A 21247-nucleotide genomic window follows, 5' to 3' on the forward strand; every position below is an offset into this window, starting at 1 on the left:
TTGATCTTGTAGTGAATCTAATTTTTTTCCTAGAAATTGTCCTTTAGAAATTTTGGAACAGGCTGTTTAGTTTGACTATTGTCGTACGGACTGTTCAGGCTTCGGTAAAATGTGAATATTAATAATTGTTTCTTAAACTGTTTTTCAATGGGATATTGGAAAGTGAAGTTGTATTTATTATTAGCACTGACACTTTATATTAAACAAGGAAGGAATGGTTTGTGTAAAGACCCACATTTACCTATAAGAAGATATAGAAAAACGTTATTTATTCTAGTATGAAGAAGAGAGAATGAAATGAGATGGCCAATGTACCTGTGAGATTTGTATGGGTGGTAGATTGCTAGCAACAATGGCAGTATTGTAACAGCACAAGCACGTTTTTCTTTAGTGCAATAACGGAAGTACTGTAACAGCAATGACACTTTCCTTTATGAAATAAGCCTAAAAAAAGTTGGGTGAATTGAAGTACTGTATAAGCACTGGCACTTTATTCCTTTTTTTATTTTGGGAAGTAAATTCTCAAAAAGATTAGGAGAACCAGAGAAATGTATTATTCGTTGCTTTCAAGCACAATTGCATTACTGTGTATCCAGTTCCAAGTAAGGAGAAACCAAACCCAAAAGGGGAATATAACCATTGATCTACATGTTGAGTCCTCATAAAGTCCCTACAAAAAGGTGTAGAGCACATAATCAATAGCACAGGAAGCATCTCTATCATCTGAAATTTCCTGGAGATAAGCTGAATCTGCAGAATCTTTTTTCAAATAAACCATTTACAATATGGTCCGTAGCAATTAGTTAGTAATATGAAAAGCACTAGCACTTTCCTTAATAATTGAGGTGGGAAAACAAGTGAACATTTCACAATTTTCAAGACAGTACAGTCATGAGCACTGCACTTTTTAATTTTTACTCGAGTATGAGACAATTCCAGGAGAAACAGGTCTTCAAATTTAATGCAATTTCATACCATTGATAGCTAAGAATTGAATTGTTCTTTGACATTACTCTTTGAAGAAACATATGAGGACAGAAAGTGTGATACATTTGAAATAATGTGGTATTGCTGAATAAGAGATGGTAGTGAATAGTCATATAAATCATGTACTTTACAGAAAATGTTGGTGATCAGAGATGTAGTACGATCATGGAGAGGGGAGAAGTACACTCTCCCTCACATGTCAAGTTCCAGTTGTTGTTTTTTAACTTTCACGGTGTAAACAAATGGTGGCTGTCCCTTTAAGAAGGAACAGTTTGCACACATACACTCTATGACCCTGTGGATGGCTACAGCTGAAACGCACCATTCTTGTATTTTCCTTCCTGTTACGCTTTAAAATAACAATGAAAAACATTACCTGGTTGGAGCTGTGCGCTATGCTTTTTCACTCTTAAGTCCTGGAATGAGGACGGAGGCTGGGAGTGGATTTTTAAATTAAAGAATACTTCAATTTTTTTTTAAAACATAGGGGCATATTACCAAGCAATAGCGATAATTATCGCTATTGCTTGGTTAGAGACAAAAATTTACCGCTGAGCTGCGGCGATTTTTATCGCAAATAAACCTTGGTATTACCAAGGTTTATCGCAAATGCGATAAAAATCGGCCGCAATGCATGAATATCGCTGAAAAGTCCGCGATATTCATGCATTACCGAGCTATTGCTCTTAGCCATGTTATCCACCTCCCATTGGATAACATGGCTAAGAACTGCTCAGGGCAGGTGTCAGCTTTTGGAGATATTCGCGCTTAGCGCGAATATCTCTATAAGTTGGTAATAGGAGATAGCGATGTTAGCAACTGTTTCCAGTCGCTAACATCTTGGCACGCCCACTTTGCATGTCATTAGTGATAAATATCACTGACATGCAAAGTGGGCCCAAGATGGTCGCTATCTCCTACTAGCTGTCGCTAACTGGTGTTAACGACAGCTAGGTAATAGGGAGATTATTTTATCTCCGCTTTCTTGGCTTTTAAAGCCAAAAAAGCGGAGATAAACCCCCTTGATAATATGCCCCATACTTTTTCATTTTTGCATGTTATCACAAAAACTGTATTACAATGCTCGTCTCATAGAAATAGATCAATTCATTCTTCTGCATGAAACACAGAGGCTCTTTGAAGGACAGGAATCTTTTATGTATGCATGCAGGCAGCAACCAGAACAGTATATATATGCTTGCTGTGTCTATGTACCAAAGACATATCATAAGAATTGCCAAAATTAACAAGTTTGGCTTTAATATGCTATTATACCCAAACCACATTTATTCTTGATTGTATTTGCCTTAGTCAGACAGACAGACCTGTCGGCTTTGTCAATGCTTGTTTTACATTGCTATTTATTTCTCTTGTTTTGCAGATTGCTTTGGCTGTACTAATATGTTTTCCTTTTTCAATGGAATCAGAGTTTCCTAATTATATTTGCATACTTTTTCCTGCATGCAAAATGCTTACACTTGCCAGTAATGAAGGCTTACACTCTGCATAACTTAGACGTCCCTGTATATGGAATTATTGGGCGCATGATTGATATTGTATTATGAATCGGCTACCATGATTCACAGAATTGAAGGAAGAGGAACTTGATGAGTGCTGACCTCAAGAAGTCCCTTGACTGTCACCCATGTGGGCTCGAGAGTACCTTTCTCTTGACAAGCATTATGTGGGACTATACTTAGGGCCTGATTTAGATCTCAGCTGGCGGATTTCTCAGTCAAAATGGTGACGGATATCATGTTCACCAAAATATAAATCCCATAGGATATAATGAGATTTATATTTCGGCAGACGGAATATGCATCACCTTTGTGACAGAGTAACCCATCTGCCGAGATGTAAATCAGGCCCTTAGTCTGTGCTTCCCTTCACGCTTGCCCCTCCTCTCTTCCCTAACACCCAAACACACATTTGCCTCCAACCTGTCATGTGTGATAACCAGACACTGAGTCAAAGAAGATAGACACCAGGGGCCATATGATACATTGTGCCTGGGTGTGCAATGGGCATGTGTGCTTGTTTTGTGCACCCCCGGGTTACAAAGGTATTACAGAAGGGGCTGCAGACGCTTTGGCATCCTCTTCTGTAATACTGATCGCACTTGCACACAAGTAGCATCAGCCTTATGCAAATGAGGAAATCTCTTTGCCTCAGTGCCCGCATGGTAGAAAGGATGCAGGAACAGAGGTAAACGTGCCCTTAGGAGGCATATTAAAAGTGTGCCACAAAAAAGGTGACACACTTTCTGTTTGCTTCCTAAAGGCATCCCTCTAGAGCAGAGAAAATGGGTCACATGGACCCCTCCAGACATCCCACTGCAGGGAGGGCAGTCACTTTTTGCACCCATCTGCAAAGGGATCCTTCTCCACTCTTCAAAGTGCAGGCAAATGCCACCTGCACTGTGAAACACAGAGCCGCTTTGAAGCAGCTGCTCCGTATTTCACCTGAATGCGCTGCTCTGAGGACAGCACAGTTTGAAGCTGCCCTGATGGCAGTCCATTCTTTGTAATACAACGCACTATCCCTATTTGCGCTGGGCACACCTATGCCGTACATTTAATGCGGCCCCAGGTTGGGATTAAACCGGCCGCAACAAGGTACTGCCTATGTATATTACAAACTAAATAGTTTAAGTTGATGCAGGAGTGTCCCAAATTCCATGCCTTTCAAAATGTGTGGGATGACAGCACCTACATGAAGAATGTACAGCTATGAATGGGCTCGGCAATGCAGCTCATAACCCATTGACCTGAGGCCAGGAATGCAGGGTGGATACATACCTAGATCCCCACCCATCACCTGTAGTCACATCACCAAGTCTATCCAGGATCTCAACCAGGCACATATATGCTCCTGGAGAAGTTGTGGACCTTAGTGTTAAGCTGGTGCTGCTGCTCTTCCTCTCATCCTGGTTGCAACAATTCCTTGTGTAAGACACCATCACCTCCTCCTTCCTCTACCTTGGCTCCCTTAACTACATGATCCCTCAACAACCCGCTAATCTAATAAGAGCCCCTTGTTAACTCCTGTTCTTCTTTGCCATCTCCCAAAGGAAGGTTGCAGTGTTCCCGCTCCAGTGTACACGAAGCGGACTTCCCCGCCTGCAGAGACAATGTGGGTGGGGCCTGGGAGACTGTAGAGGCTAGCTGGCAGGAGCCACATCAGGAACTGAGGTTTCCTCACTATTCTACTGCGCTACTTGTGCTTTGGAACTTCCAGTTCAAGCAGCAGTGTCCTGGTGCAGCGCCGAATCGCTGCAAAGCTACCCATTGTAGAGAGAATGATGCCACTCTAAGGGAAAAGATTATTAGGTACGGCTGGCCCAGAAGACTAAAGCAGGATGGACAGGTAAGGGGCCAATCCTTATGTGGCTGGAGCTGTGCCGTGGCACTTAGGGATTGGCTTCTTCTTTCCATCTGTTGCCTTCTTGGGGGGAACCTGTGTGTCTTCTCAATTGGGCTAGGGTTAAAGGCTAAGATTATTTAAAGCCTCTTTTTTTACCAATGGTTGATATTGCTATGAAAAGGAAACAGTGTGAGAATAGGAAGCATTCTCCTTGGATGAAGAGGTGTCTGAGCAGCATTTCAGTCACTGTGCTTATGCTGAGGACATTAACAGCTAGACAAGTGTGTGCCGTGATTAAAGAGGCGGCGGCAAAGGCCTTGGCCGTCATAACTTCTTACACCAAGAAAAATAGGTCTTTGGATGTTTCTTCAGATGCGGACAGTGATTCTTTGCCAGACAGGCCTAGTTCCTCTGTGGGGAAGTTTCTTTCCAGAGAAGAATTGGGGGCAAAGTTTTTTGCATATTCTTGACAATTTGGGGTTTGACCCTGCACATGTTGAGGAAAATGCAGGTGGTCTGTTTCCTCGATTTGCTAAGGCAGCTCCAGTGACTCTTCCTGTCCACCCCAAAATTAGGGCAGCCATTTTTGGGAGTTGGAAGGAGCCAGATCAATTTCAGATCCTGTGATTTCTACAGAAATTCTGTCAATTGGAACAGGCAGACTCCTTATTGCCCAGAGCGCCAAGTGGACTCCATTTTAGCTCCTTTTCTGGGCAGGTCTTCTTTGAATCCTGATGACTGTTAACCCTCAAAACCTAAAGTGTAAATGTACAGGAATTTATATAGCGCAAATCACCAAGCGGTTTCTAAGCGCTTGCTTAGGGAACCCGTCCCGGTATTCCCCTGTGAGATAACCTCAGCAGGGTATCCGCAAGGTGAAAGCCAGGCATCCCCCCGCGAGGGGCCGTTGTGGAGATTAAGCAAGCTATTGCCCAGAGTCGCAGAGTGTAAACCCGTGAATCGAGTAGGCACCGGAGCGAGAATTGTCGAGTCCATGGACATTTTAGGACTCAAGACCCCGCCGAGCCGGGAATTGAACCCTGGTCCCGGGCTGACCTCTGCTTCCAGGTCTGCCTCCTCTAACCAGTGAGCCACACTTCTCCACAACCTACTGATAGATTGGCAGGCTGACTTTTGGGTGAAATCGTCCCTGATGAAACCTCCGTTTGAAGGTAAGAAGCTCTTCGGCTACCAGCTGGATGCCATGATGAGAAACTTGTTCAAGGACAAGAAACATTCCTGGTCTCATAAGTCCTCTTGGACAAGAATCTTTAAACCCTGGTCTAGGGATTCTAAGGATTTTAGTAAGGAAGATTAGAAATCATGCTCGTCTAAACCTCACAAATATCAGCCACATAAGCCAGGAAAGTCTCTGGATGGGTCCAGCTAGGCGGGTCCCTCTTCGCATTGGTCCTAACTATTCCATTACTCTGGCCATAAAGGTAATAGGATATCGGCTCAATTACTTTTTTCTTCAGTGGAAAGCATCTATCATGGATCAGTGTGTTCTGAGAATCATTCAGAACAGATAATTTATCGAGTTCAACTCTCTGCCTCCAGACTTTGGGTGCATCCCTACTCCTGTTCCCAGAAATCCACTTCGACGGAAGGCTTTGTGGGAATGGCGTTTCTGCACTGCTACAAAATACCTGTGGTCTCTTTCCCCAAGAAGGAGCAGTGGCAGAGGATGTATTCCAATCTGTCTTTATTACCAAAAGTCTCTCGAGGTTTTCATCCTGTCCTCGACTTAAAGAGAATCAACAGTTGGATAAAGAATATGCATTTTCGGATGGTATCTTTGCAAATCATCATTCCTCTGGTTTCCGTGCTCTCAATTTACAGGACACTTTCTTGCACGTTCCAGCTTATCTCACGAATCAGAAGGATCTCTGTTTTGAGGTGGGGGAGTTAATTTCCAGTTCTGTGTGCTCTCATTCAGGTTTAAGTATGCCCAAGAGTGTTTATGAAGGTTTTGGCTCCATTGATCAACCTCCTTCATCCTTAGGGGATTTGTGTCCAGCCATGTCTGGATGATTGTCTGGTGTCAGCAAGTTCAGTCGGTCAAGCAATAGATCATATAAGTCCGGTAGTACAGATGTTGGAATCTCATGGGTTCTTGATCAACTCCCAGAAATCACAGTTGATTCCGGGACAGGATTGTGTCTTCATTGGAGCCCGGTTTTGCACAGACATCTGTGTGGGTACTATTCAAGACAGCACGGTACAGAAGATACAGTCCCATATTCTGGGCCTTGTGAGCTCTCCCTTTCCAAGGATTTTGAACTGGTTGAGAATTCAGGGGGATCTAGCAGCCACTGTCTTTTTCATTCCTTGGGCTTGATTCTATCTGAGCATCCTCATTTGCTACCTGCTTCAGGGCTGGGTTTCTGCCTCACAGGACATGCCTCTCCATCTTCCTGTGTAACTGTTTGTAAAACAGGAACTAGCTTGGTGGTTGGATCCATTGAATCTATTAAAGGGGGTGCCCTTATGCCTTCCCCCTCTGATGATTACCACAAAGGCAAGCATGAAGGGACGGGGAGCATGGATGGCTTCACATCAGGTACAGGGTCTACGGACATCCTCTCAAAGTGTCAGGTCAGCAAACTGGAGGGAATTTAAAGCTATTTGTTTGGCCCTCCTGGCCTTCTCCCCATAGATTCAGACTACTGCCAAATCCTACAGTACCTGGCAAGGGGGAACAAAAGCCTGGTCCCTGTCCTTCCTTTTGATCATATTTTTCCTGGAGCCAGTGTCATCTCCTGTCTGTAACTGAGATTTATATTCAGGGCCTTCTGAATTCCGGGGCAGATGTGTTGAGTAGGGTGATTCCCTCCTCTCATGATTTCTGTCTCCATCTGTTCAGGCATATTTGTCAGTGGTGGATCTATTTGTGGAGGCTCAAAAATCTCTACTGCCTCAATGTTGTTCCATGATGAGGGAGCAGTCAGCCTAGGAGATATACGTGCTATCTTGTCAGTGGCCTCATGGTCTTCTGTTTGCTTTCCCTCCTTTTCCTTTGATCTAGAGATTTCTGCTTAGAGTGAGGGGAGGGTAGGACAGGTAGTCCTGGTTGTTTGGGACCTCTCTTGTTGTCTTCCTCCTTGGTGAGGATGAGGAGGTACAGGGAGTCTTACTATTATATATATATATATATATATATATATATATATATATATATATATATATATATATATATATATATATATATATATATATATATATATATATATATGGTACAAAACAAACAGCTTCTTCTGGAGTGCTGGAACCCAAAGGAAGTTGGCGCAGATACCGGCGAAGCAGTCCGGGTCAATAATATATCCAAAGTAAATTCAAAAAATGAATGTCTTGCGCTCTCAGGCAAAAAGGCAACAGGGGATCCAAAGTATCAGGAAAGCAGTTTAATACACAACGCGTTTCACCAAAAAGGCTTGTTCACGTGTACTTTCACACCGGAACACCAACTATTAAATAAAGTTTCCATGCTACAACCCAATGGTAAACATGAAGGTCGGACTACAAGAGAATACATGGCAGACATATTGGAATGGTGTACAATGCATAGTACTTCACTTCGAAAAATAAAACACAGATAGTCGCCTGTATTTGTTGAATGTCACAAACGGTACTCCCTAGTAAATAATGATTCATGAATGATTTTCATGTGGCAAATTGGTTAACCAATATTTTCAGCATGTAAGTAACATAAATATGAATATTTCTGGCTGACATGTTAGAACGGTTGGAATGCACGACTAGTTATTTGGAGCCCCAAGGCACTAGTCTGTCCCCGGTTGGCCCAACAATAGAATGCAATGCATGACAAATTTAACGTTTTGGCAAATTCAAACAATTAAATGATAACTGTTATCAAGCTTCATGGGAAAAATATTGTGAAACAAAATATGACATGCGTTGTACATGATAACAATATTATGCATCAAAGCATATAATCAGTCGCCCGGTGCGGCGTATTTTGTCTATATGAATATACGACAATTTCTCCGACGGTATTTTTAAACCAATGTATGACATGAAATCTTTAGCACAATTGTGCATGCAGCCTAAAGGAGAACACACATGTTTGCATAGTGCAAGAGCAGGGATATCGTAGTTCAATTATAAAGTGAGAGGTATAGTAAATCAATACATATAAGTATGATGTAGATATGGAACGTACTGTCAACCCTAGATCTGGAAAAATGGGAGAAGAAATCTCTCAAAGCAGTGAAATTCCTAATGCTGCAAATGTCATAAAAGGTGCCAAATCAAGAGAAAATACCATTGATTATTCTCATAGCGAGAAGCCAGTAACAAGCCTGTTACTGCCCAGTTGAGTCAAGAGTGCCATGTCAGCCGTGGGCTGTCATACTAAGGAAAGTTTCAAAATTGGGAAGGTCTGACCTCATAAGTTGTTGTCTCAGAATGTGATGCAACCACGAGCAGTGATTCCTGGAGTGCAAAGGTTGGGTACGCCCGTGCAGGTGACATCCAGTGATGGGCCCCCTCCTTTCCTCCTGCGGAAAACAACAGAATAAGATTGAAATTAAAAACGTGAGTTATAATTCACACAAATTGAAAAATGATTATAAGAAAAAATGTAACACTTGAAAATACAATGTCAGAAAAGGATATGTACAGTTAGAGAATGATTATTGCAGATCTCAAATACTAGTCAATAACATGGATTATTCTCTTAAATGAATTGCTAGTTCCTCATCAATGTTGAGGCCTCCCGGGAATCTGGTTTGAAATTCAATTATGAGTTTGGACTCACGTTGCCTCAGATTTAATAACCTGTCACCCCCTCTCGGATGCCTGGGGACCTGTTCCAATATGAAGAAATTTAAATCAGCGATATTGGAAAAGTGTTGTTGTTCGAAATGACGTGCAACAGGGTATTTGGGGTCTTTGTTGGTGATGGCCCTTAGATGTTCCAGGATTCTTTTTTTAGCAGCACAACTAGTGCTGCCAATATACCAAAGTTTGCAGGAGCATTCAATGGCATATATAACAAAAGTGGTACTGCAAGTAAGAAAAGAGGTCAAATTTTTGGTAATGTTGTTGTATTCCACAGATCCTCTGTATTTGCTATGTTTGCAGGCTTTACAGTGGCCACAGGGATAGAAACCTACTAGACCATGTTCAGTGTCTTTCTTAGTATATTGGGTGATGTCATTTATGACCACCAGATCACATATGTTCCTACCTCTCTTGTAAGTGATCATAGGTCGATCTGGGATAGTGTTACCTAAAACAGAGTCGGTTTTGAGAATCTCCCAGTTTTTTGCAAGAAGTTTTTTAACTTGTTGAGATTCAGAACTGAAAGTCAAGATGAGTCTGGTCGATTCATCATTTTCAGTGGTGTCAGATACTCGATTGTTTCCCAGTGTCTCTGATCTTTCTATTCTCTCTGCTCTTTCCTTGGCTTTTTTGAGAACCCAACTGGGGTAACCTCTACTTTTGAACCTGGTCATGATGGTTTCCTGCTCACTTAGATAAGAATCATCGGTGTTACAATTTCGTTTTGCCCTCAGAAGTTCTCCGTAGGGGATGCTCCATTTAAGAGCCTCAGGGTGGCTACTTCGAGCGTGCAAAACACTGTTCCCTGCTGTGGCCTTGCGATACAATGAGGTGCAAATTTTTTGTTCTTTGATCTCTAATTTGACATCTAAAAATTCAGTTTGGCTGTTGCTAATGTTGCCCGATAGATAGATATTATAGCTGTTGCAGTTCAGTTTAGTGATGAAGTCTTGTGCTTCAACTTTGGTGCCTTTCCAGACAATAAAAAGGTCGTCGATGTAGTGTAGCCACACGACGACCTTCTCAAAGTCTTCCCTCAAAGTGGCACTGTCACGGATTTCCTGCTCCCAGTAACCCATAAATAGATTCGCTAGACTGGGAGCAAAGCAAGAACCCATGGCAGTACCACTGATTTGCCTGTAGAGGGCGCCGTCAAAGGAAAAAATGTTATTTGTCAGGCAGAAAAACATCATCTCCATTATCATTTTAGAGTGTTCACGATAACATAGAGGTCTATTTTTTAGAAAATGTTCACAAGCTTCAATACCATGTTGGTGGTTAATGATAGTGTACAAAGATTGGACATCTAACACAATAAACATGAATTCAGGTTCCCATACTACATTTTCGATCTGACAAAGAAAATCTTTCGTATCTTTTATATAGCTGGGTAATTGGATAACAACGTCTCGAAGGAAATGGTCCACATATTTAGAGATGTTTTCACTGATGCTGCCGATGGAGGACACTATAGGGCGTCCTGGTGGATCAGTGGCATTTTTGTGGAGTTTGGGTAGTAAGTATAAGATGGGTAGTTTTGGGAAGTCCTTTTTCAGATAGCGATATTCTTCCCAGACAAGGAGCCCCTTGTCTTTCCATGTTTCCAGCTTTTCCCAAATATCAGTAATACTTACATTGTAGGCATCAATTTTGACTGGGATGTAGAACTTAGTATCACTGAGTTGTTTAATTGCCTCATTAATGTAGTTCTCTCGATCCAAGACAACAATGTTTCCACCTCTGTCGGCAGGACGTATCACTATATTGGTGTCATCATAGAGTGCCTTAAGTGCCTTTCTTTGAGAAAAGGTTAGATTATTTCTAAACCCCCTCTTACGTTTGGATTTATTTTGTTTCCTTAGGCTTACCAGCCCTTGCACAATGCAATCATGAAAGGTGTCTATGCAGTCGTGTGGGAGTGCAGGCATAAAGGTCGATTTTACTTTGAAATTGCTTTTAGCATGTGCATCTTGTGTGAGATGCATGTCATCAAGGCATTGTGTAATAGGGATGGATTGGTCCTCACTGGAAATGTCAAGGGTCTCATTTAAATCAGACATAACTGCTAAAGTATCAGCATCTCCAATCATTAAGTTGGAAGAGACAATGTTAGCCCTGTTACCATTGGTATTGGATTGGCCCAATCTTTTGAGTTTATGCCATTTTCTTAGTTTTAATTTTCGTACAAATTTAAAGACCTCTATTCGGGTGTCAATAAAATTAAGTCTAGTCGTGGGGCAGAAAGAAAGGCCTAGACAGAGTGTCTTTTTATCAATGTCAGACAAGGATCTATTAGATAGATTAACCACAGTTTTGTTTACCGTTTGTGCATCCATTAGTAGTTCTTGTTGGAGCGTGTCTTTCTGGTTCCCACTGCGCCCTTTGTTTTGTCGGTATTCCCACCGTTGTCTGAGTCTTTTCTTCCGGTTTCTCCTCTTCCTCGGCCTCTGCCCCTTCCGCGTCCACGTCCTCTCGGTTTGGGAGATGAGTATTCCATCTGGTTGTGTTTTTCTTTGTGACGATTCTCCTTCATCACCCGAAACTCGTCTAAAAAATTCTTTCGGCGTACATTTCCTTCGAGACTTTGTTATCCAATTACCCAGCTATATAAAAGATACGAAAGATTTTCTTTGTCAGATCGAAAATGTAGTATGGGAACCTGAATTCATGTTTATTGTGTTAGATGTCCAATCTTTGTACACTATCATTAACCACCAACATGGTATTGAAGCTTGTGAACATTTTCTAAAAAATAGACCTCTATGTTATCGTGAACACTCTAAAATGATAATGGAGATGATGTTTTTCTGCCTGACAAATAACATTTTTTCCTTTGACGGCGCCCTCTACAGGCAAATCAGTGGTACTGCCATGGGTTCTTGCTTTGCTCCCAGTCTAGCGAATCTATTTATGGGTTACTGGGAGCAGGAAATCCGTGACAGTGCCACTTTGAGGGAAGACTTTGAGAAGGTCGTCGTGTGGCTACGCTACATCGACGACCTTTTTATTGTCTGGAAAGGCACCAAAGTTGAAGCACAAGACTTCATCACTAAACTGAACTGCAACAGCTATAATATCTATCTATCGGGCAACATTAGCAACAGCCAAACTGAATTTTTAGATGTCAAATTAGAGATCAAAGAACAAAAAATTTGCACCTCATTGTATCGCAAGGCCACAGCAGGGAACAGTGTTTTGCACGCTCGAAGTAGCCACCCTGAGGCTCTTAAATGGAGCATCCCCTACGGAGAACTTCTGAGGGCAAAACGAAATTGTAACACCGATGATTCTTATCTAAGTGAGCAGGAAACCATCATGACCAGGTTCAAAAGTAGAGGTTACCCCAGTTGGGTTCTCAAAAAAGCCAAGGAAAGAGCAGAGAGAATAGAAAGATCAGAGACACTGGGAAACAATCGAGTATCTGACACCACTGAAAATGATGAATCGACCAGACTCATCTTGACTTTCAGTTCTGAATCTCAACAAGTTAAAAAACTTCTTGCAAAAAACTGGGAGATTCTCAAAACCGACTCTGTTTTAGGTAACACTATCCCAGATCGACCTATGATCACTTACAAGAGAGGTAGGAACATATGTGATCTGGTGGTCATAAATGACATCACCCAATATACTAAGAAAGACACTGAACATGGTCTAGTAGGTTTCTATCCCTGTGGCCACTGTAAAGCCTGCAAACATAGCAAATACAGAGGATCTGTGGAATACAACAACATTACCAAAAATTTGACCTCTTTTCTTACTTGCAGTACCACTTTTGTTATATATGCCATTGAATGCTCCTGCAAACTTTGGTATATTGGCAGCACTAGTTGTGCTGCTAAAAAAAGAATCCTGGAACATCTAAGGGCCATCACCAACAAAGACCCCAAATACCCTGTTGCACGTCATTTCGAACAACAACACTTTTCCAATATCGCTGATTTAAATTTCTTCATATTGGAACAGGTCCCCAGGCATCCGAGAGGGGGTGACAGGTTATTAAATCTGAGGCAACGTGAGTCCAAACTCATAATTGAATTTCAAACCAGATTCCCGGGAGGCCTCAACATTGATGAGGAACTAGCAATTCATTTAAGAGAATAATCCATGTTATTGACTAGTATTTGAGATCTGCAATAATCATTCTCTAACTGTACATATCCTTTTCTGACATTGTATTTTCAAGTGTTACATTTTTTCTTATAATCATTTTTCAATTTGTGTGAATTATAACTCACGTTTTTAATTTCAATCTTATTCTGTTGTTTTCCGCAGGAGGAAAGGAGGGGGCCCATCACTGGATGTCACCTGCACGGGCGTACCCAACCTTTGCACTCCAGGAATCACTGCTCGTGGTTGCATCACATTCTGAGACAACAACTTATGAGGTCAGACCTTCCCAATTTTGAAACTTTCCTTAGTATGACAGCCCACGGCTGACATGGCACTCTTGACTCAACTGGGCAGTAACAGGCTTGTTACTGGCTTCTCGCTATGAGAATAATCGATGGTATTTTCTCTTGATTTGGCACCTTTTATGACATTTGCAGCATTAGGAATTTCACTGCTTTGAGAGATTTCTTCTCCCATTTTTCCAGATCTAGGGTTGACAGTACGTTCCATATCTACATCATACTTATATGTATTGATTTACTATACCTCTCACTTTATAATTGAACTACGATATCCCTGCTCTTGCACTATGCAAACATGTGTGTTCTCCTTTAGGCTGCATGCACAATTGTGCTAAAGATTTCATGTCATACATTGGTTTAAAAATACCGTCGGAGAAATTGTCGTAAATTCATATAGACAAAATACGCCGCACCGGGCGACTGATTATATGCTTTGATGCATAATATTGTTATCATGTACAACGCATGTCATATTTTGTTTCACAATATTTTTCCCATGAAGCTTGATAACAGTTATCATTTAATTGTTTGAATTTGCCAAAACGTTAAATTTGTCATGCATTGCATTCTATTGTTGGGCCAACCGGGGACAGACTAGTGCCTTGGGGCTCCAAATAACTAGTCGTGCATTCCAACCGTTCTAACATGTCAGCCAGAAATATTCATATTTATGTTACTTACATGCTGAAAATATTGGTTAACCAATTTGCCACATGAAAATCATTCATGAATCATTATTTACTAGGGAGTACCGTTTGTGACATTCAACAAATACAGGCGACTATCTGTGTTTTATTTTTCGAAGTGAAGTACTATGCATTGTATACCATTCCAATATGTCTGCCATGTATTCTCTTGTAGTCCGACCTTCATGTTTACCATTGGGTTGTAGCATGGAAACTTTATTTAATAGTTGGTGTTCCGGTGTGAAAGTACACGTGAACAAGCCTTTTTGGTGAAATGCGTTGTGTATTAAACTGCTTTCCTGATACTTTGGATCCCCTGTTGCCTTTTTGCCTGAGAGCGCAAGACATTCATTTTTTGAATTTACTTTGGATATATATATATATATATATATATATATATATATATATATATATATTTATATATATATATATATATATATATATATATAATTTAATATAGAATTCATTTACCCACAACATTTTGGCTTAATAATCAATGTAATAATAATATAATGCTGCCTACGAGTCCATCTCCTCTGATCTTTCCAGTCCATCAGGAGGAGTCCCTGGTATGTCTGAAGTTGACAGTTTGGAGGCTGAGTGGTCAGAATTGATGGCTCCGGGCTGTTCTGCTGCCATTTCCTCTTCTTGTCAAGCTGCCACAAGACCTTCTACTAGGGCTTCCTATGCTGGAGCTATGCCTGCTTTTCTCCCTCAGAGCCTTCAATTGCTTCAACTTGGATTCTCTTTTCAACTGTTTCCTTCCACTCTGAAGTGCAAAGGGTTACAATCTGGGGTTTTCTGGCACCTTGGGGTAATATGGTTGACTCCCAGGGTTCGGTCCAGCATTGTTTAAGGGTTTTTTGAACAATTGTCCCAGATGTTTACCTGTGTGCCCTTCCTGGGACATGCCTATGATGCTGCAGGCTTTACGTTACCCAACTTGCAAGACTTTTCTTTCCATTCATCTCATATCCCTTACCCTGAAAGTGTTTTTTTTCTGGTGGCTATTACTTCGGGCAGAATACTGCATGAACTGGGGGCTATTTCATGTAGAGACCCCTTTTTGTAGATCTTTGAGGATTGGTTTATTTTGAGACCGGGTCCTGTGTTTATTCCCAAGGTTTAATCTGCCTTTCATGCCCAGCAGGAGGTCATTCTGGATTCTCTTGCCCTGAACCTCACTCCCCTGAGGAGTTCAGTCTCATTCCCTGGATGTCTGGAGAGCTGTTTCTATTTATCTCGATAGGGTGGAGAGTTTCCATAAAGATTCCTCTTTGTTTGTAAATTTTGGGTCTGCCAGAAAAGGTTGTAAACCTACCATGCAAACTTTGAGCAGACGGGTGCACTCCCTGATTGCCCTGCCTTACTCCCAGTTTTGTGTCCCATCTCCGTCAGGGGTTCAGGGCAGGTCAACTAGGAGATTAGCAGCTTCTCTGGCTGAGTTTCAAGGGCATGCCTGGATGAGATTTGTCAGGCAGCCACCTAGGTGATCCCTTCTTCTTTTATTAAACACTACAGAGTCATTCTGGGTCCTGCAGTGGCACACCTCTTTAGATCAAAGGCCTTTTCTGCAGTCCTTTTGGTTGCTTGGATACAGCATGTAGTAAGGAAGCCAAGCAAGAGGAAGGAAGAGGTAATGCTTTGATTACTTACTGGTAATTGCATTACTCCGAGTCCTTTTCTCACTTGGCTTACTTGCACCCTCCCTCTCACCCTATCAGCCCAGGCCAACTGGTAGGCTTGTTGATAATACAGGAGGTAAGTAGGGGGAGGGGCCCTTATTAGATTAGGTGGTTGTCGGGGAAGCGCTGGAGGCCTCATGTAGTAAGGAAGCCAAGCGAGAGAAGGACTTGGAGTAATGCAATTACCAGTAAGTAATCAAAGCACTATTGAGTTAGCCAATTTTGTAAGGGATCCTCTTGGCGGTTCACCACGAAGAAAGAGGACTGCCTATTTGACCATGGGTCTTTTGAAGCCCACGGCAATGTCCTTACATCACAAGGTGTGCCATTACATTTGATGATGCGCCACTTACTCAGAACACCCGCAACAGTTGTGCAGCCCGATAAGCACACCCTGTCAACACAAAATCCCCAGACTCGATGCCCACCCCCATGGTCTATCTTGGGACATGTCTTTGATTTCATTTCCAGCCAAACATTATGGGCAGCAATTAAATCAGATATGCCAAAGCACATGCTTTACACCAGACTTAGTAAAAAAGGAGTATTTAATGAACTTAGGAGACACATTTGTTAAATGTTTTCAATGTGACTTGCCCTTCACCAATCAAGCACCAATACTATTGTGAACGTGGAATGCTCATGCTCTTGCATTGGATCTCATGGAGAATGTGCCCCTGCCCCTCTCTTTCTGTGACAGCATAAGATGTTCCTATGCATTGTAAGTAAATTTGCAGGAACACATATGCTCTTCTTGAGTTATGCCATACACCCAGTGTGCATATTTTTCAATGTGCAGGTGCATTTTCCACCCGACTGAGTGAAAATACATTTGTGATTCAGTAAAAAAATATGATTTCCAAGACTTACAGCCATCTATTTTCCTTTACGCCTCACACGTCAAATTGCATTGTTATGCATATATTTTTTTTAATATGGCCTGCCACACTTGAAACTACTATTTTAGTGGCTTTTTTGTGAGGTTAGGCAAAGCTGTTCAACGACATCTATGCACACGGCTTGTGTTTTTAAAATTGCGAACTTCGTAATTAATGTAAAGTTAGAGAAGCATTTTAAATAAGATGTCGACACTAAAGGCTGCAACAGTACATTTTGAAGGGGATTTCTCTCACAAATGTTCTCCACCTGTGAAGTTTTGCAATCTCATTTTGCGTTGGTGTCACCATAAAATCATTGTTTTTAGAAGAGGCCACTAGTACTGCAACATATTCGTACATATATCACATTTTCGTTACCATGTTTCTTCCACGTACGAATTTTCAATCTGTTTACGCTCTGAAAAGCAACTTCACCTTGTGCCAACAGGGTTCGTCTAGTGTCATCACTTGAAAAGTGCAAACGGCCGCGTCACGCTATCATTAAAAAAATTGGTTGAAATAACACTTGACCTTGTACGCTACAAAATCAGTTTTGGCTTACTGTGAGCAAAAAATGAAATAGGTTTAACAAAATGTGCATAACACATGATTCTTTTGGTCTGAAGCACTAACTCTTGAGTTCATGTACTATAGCGCACTGACGTCATATACCCTACAGGAATCTGCATAGCACACTGTTCTGTCGTGTTGCCCTCGAGTGCTGGAAGTATATCATTGTCTTTGATGTGTTTATTATCATAATTAGTATTATGTTTTGTTACCCTCCCTTTAGTCTGCCCCGCTCCGATATCCTTGTGGTTGTGTGTAATTTTCTGAACGGAAAAATATTAACTCAATCTTCTCAGCCCCGGAGCAAAAGTAACAATTTCTGCCGAAAAAAAACCTAAAACTACCAACTACTACATAGTTATTAGCTAAATGTGAAATTACATTAATAACTATGTTTGACGTGGACAACCCGCCGGGATGCTTTTAAGCGGAGCGACAACGCCTGCGCCTTCCTCGATGGATGTTCCTTCCTCCGCATTACATCTTCAGGTGCTGTCTGCGCGCCTGGCCTGCCAGGGGTGCCCTCGGGGCAAGTATCTAGTTTGCCACGTAAGTGAGAGGGAGAACAAAATACATGTAGTCGCTTACACCACTCTGGGTGATTCGAGGTCCGCTGCCGTCTTGTTTTTAAGTGGCTCATATTGCAGCCCTGGGCTTGGAGGGTGGGCTAGTGATGAGGATCGGGGCTAGGGGTCCTGGGAACCTTCTGTGTGTCTGACATTGACCTTGGGCGAGTCATTGTATACGAGCGTCTCAATTTACTGAACTTGTAATGAGTAATTAGAAGAGCAAAGTCCTTCTTCCCGCTGGTCCATTCATAAAACATCACCCAGTGCGGTTTGCAAGAGGTGACGCCGGGGTCAACAGACCCAACAGTGATTTCTACTCTTTGCCTTTCAGGACTTAAGAGAAAGAACAACTTGCAGATCCTGGGCCCACACCTGCTTTCAACCTTTAATTCCGTGGGTGTATTTTAAGGTGGGGGGAAAGGCTCAGATAAAAAAGAAAATATTGGCTGATGTTGATACCTATACAATTTTAAATCATTATCAAATCTTAAACATTGCATATGTTTGTTACATTTATGTGATTTGCATAGGCCATGTTCTCCCTTGACTCTTTGGAATTGGATGCCTTGCTCATGTCTGGACTGAGCTATACTCCTCTGGCGAGGCATGAAAGTAAAACACGGCCTCCAACTGCGTTGAGTCATTTAGTTTGGCTTGGATTGTATTCTACTAAATCAAAACCTGTTACTCTCTGGAGAACGTTTATTTCCTATTCTCACTCGGTAAGGTGGGAAAAATCTATAGGCGACGTTAAAAGACTTTGCCCCAACACAGGCATTTTAGTGGTCAAAATAATCAAGTCACTGTGGGCGGATGCATTTCATATGACATGCGAGCCTCTGAAATGGGAGTCTGGTACCCTAACCCAGAGCTCAAAGGGTGCCATTTTATGATTTTCACATTTTATACAGCGTCTGAGATTTTCTCTTCCTAGACTGCAGCGTGCTCCTTAGTCACGAGCAGGGTTGTACATTTGGCCACATCACTCCTGCATTAAAATAATTACACTGCCTTTTCCTTTGAATAATAATCATATTTAAAGGACTGTCTTCGTTATATTCATGGTATAATTCACTAAAACTGTCTGGTTCTGCCTACCTTACAGTAAAATTGTCCTGACTTGCCCTTCCTTAAAAGTGAATATCTTACCACCAACACCCGATCTGAGCTTATTTACTGCCACCCTTGCCATCTTCCTGCTCATTTATAAATGAGGAAAACAAAGGGTTTCCTATGGCAGCGCCTCAGCTGGCTCCACCATCAGAAACGCTTGACCTGATTGCCCATCCTTCGCTCAGCCACAAGGTTATAGAGATGGTGAGTTCAGGTTTTTCTACAGGATAAGACCCTTGTTTTATGGACTTGCTTCTCATAATGCAAAACAAATGTTCTGCAAGCAGAAAACACAGATGGTGATCTGCACTACATTAGCAGCAACAAAAGTAGATCTCTCATAGTGGTGGATGCCATTTCATGGATTGTTCAAACTGGAGCAGGGTCAAGACTGATTTGCATATAGGTGGGTCCAAACTGAGGTGGCATGGTGTGAAAAATAATGATGGTCTGGGATGCGGTCCATAGTATTTACCACTGGCTGAGATTATTTCACGCTTTCCATCCATCACTTTTTGTATACTTTAGTGTGTTTCCCTAAGTGGGACAGGTATGCCCAGACGTGGGTCCAGTGCACACTGTGTCACTGGAACTAATCTGTACCAGGCTGAGGAGCCCATTACAGCTGTTCCTAGGATGCTTGTGTTCTGGTTCATGGAGGATGTGGCTTGGCAATTCGGGCTAGACTGTTCTCATTGGAGCAGGGTCAAGACTTATTTGCATATATCTAGGTCTAAACTCAGGTGGAATGGTGCGCAAATGGACTGGGATTTATCCCCAAGCAAACACCAGTGGTTGAGTTTATTTAAAGCATTCCATCCATTATTTTTCGTGTAATTAATAAAAAAATCTGATTGTGTGAATTTTCATTTAATTTGAGGACGATTTGTGAATCATCTGTATTAAACTGGAAGTGTAGTTGGTATGAATCAATAATCTATATTACATTAAATAGTTAAGATAACCCTTTCGGGACCACACAGTGGAATCTAATAAACCAATTCTGATTAGGTGTTTCCTGTCAGTAATAAAACATCGGACCCATTCTGGGGTAGTGCCGGACAGATCAGTGCATTTTTTTAATCTGTAGAGCAATATTCGGTGACCTACAATGCTGTAAGCTGCTGTGACGTCAAGAAGCATTAATGCTGCTGATTGCTTGCTGTCCGGGGCTGATTGAATGCTTTCTCATATATTTATTAGCCCTGATTATTTTCCCTTACCTGGACAGAAACCTGATTGGTAGTCATGTAGAAGGTCATTGATGGCTATATGTTCCTGCAATTGTTTGGTGATTTATGTTTGCAAAATCTTACTTACGAATGGTAGAATTGAAATTGGTCTAAAATTGGAAAATATGATGGAGAACTCTACATGAAACTTTGTATCACCACTATCAGAGTTCAGTGTCCATGTTATTTAAGATATTAATAAGGAACTGAGGGCCATATTATCAAGAAAGGGCGATACATTATCACCGCTTTTATCGGCAGGAAAGGCGATAATGGGCTAAATAATATGCCCTTGTGCATTTCCATAGAAGCCCAGGTTACCACCAGAACCTGGGCTTCTATGGGAATTCACAAGGGCATATTATCAAGCCCATTATTGCCGCTCTAGCGGCAGTTTCCTGCCGATAAAAGAGGCAATAATATATCGCCCTTTCTTGATAATATGGCCCTAAGTTCCATATGATTCAGGATATTACGATTTTTTTTTATCTGAGCGAGCCTGCTCGTTATTCGAAACAGATCTGTCAGTTTTCAGGGATATTAGCAAATATAGAGATTTGGGTGACTGCATTAAATAATTCCATAACTCTGTAAAACCGTGGGAGTTCTAAAGACTGAAGGCATTGTTGCAAATCACAACGGAACTATAGAAGCTTATATATTCATGATGAAAAGCCCTGCTGAATATATTCATTATAACTGCTCCTACCTCGAAAACGACTGAGAGGAGGTGTTTTAAAATGTTGAACAACTGCCAATATTTAATATTGTTTTAAATTGGTACAATTCACGAAGAGGGTCTGGTTGATCTATAATACAGGTAATAGGATAAAACGGTCTTGTTTCGGCTGATACTAGTCATTATGAACATATCAAACCTTCTACCCTGAGGTCATATTCTAGAGAATTATTTTTTGGCATAATCTGGCTCTAACATTATGAG

This window comes from Lissotriton helveticus, chromosome 2_2, assembly GCF_964261635.1.
Source record: "Lissotriton helveticus chromosome 2_2, aLisHel1.1, whole genome shotgun sequence".
Lineage (NCBI taxonomy): Eukaryota > Metazoa > Chordata > Amphibia > Caudata > Salamandridae > Lissotriton > Lissotriton helveticus.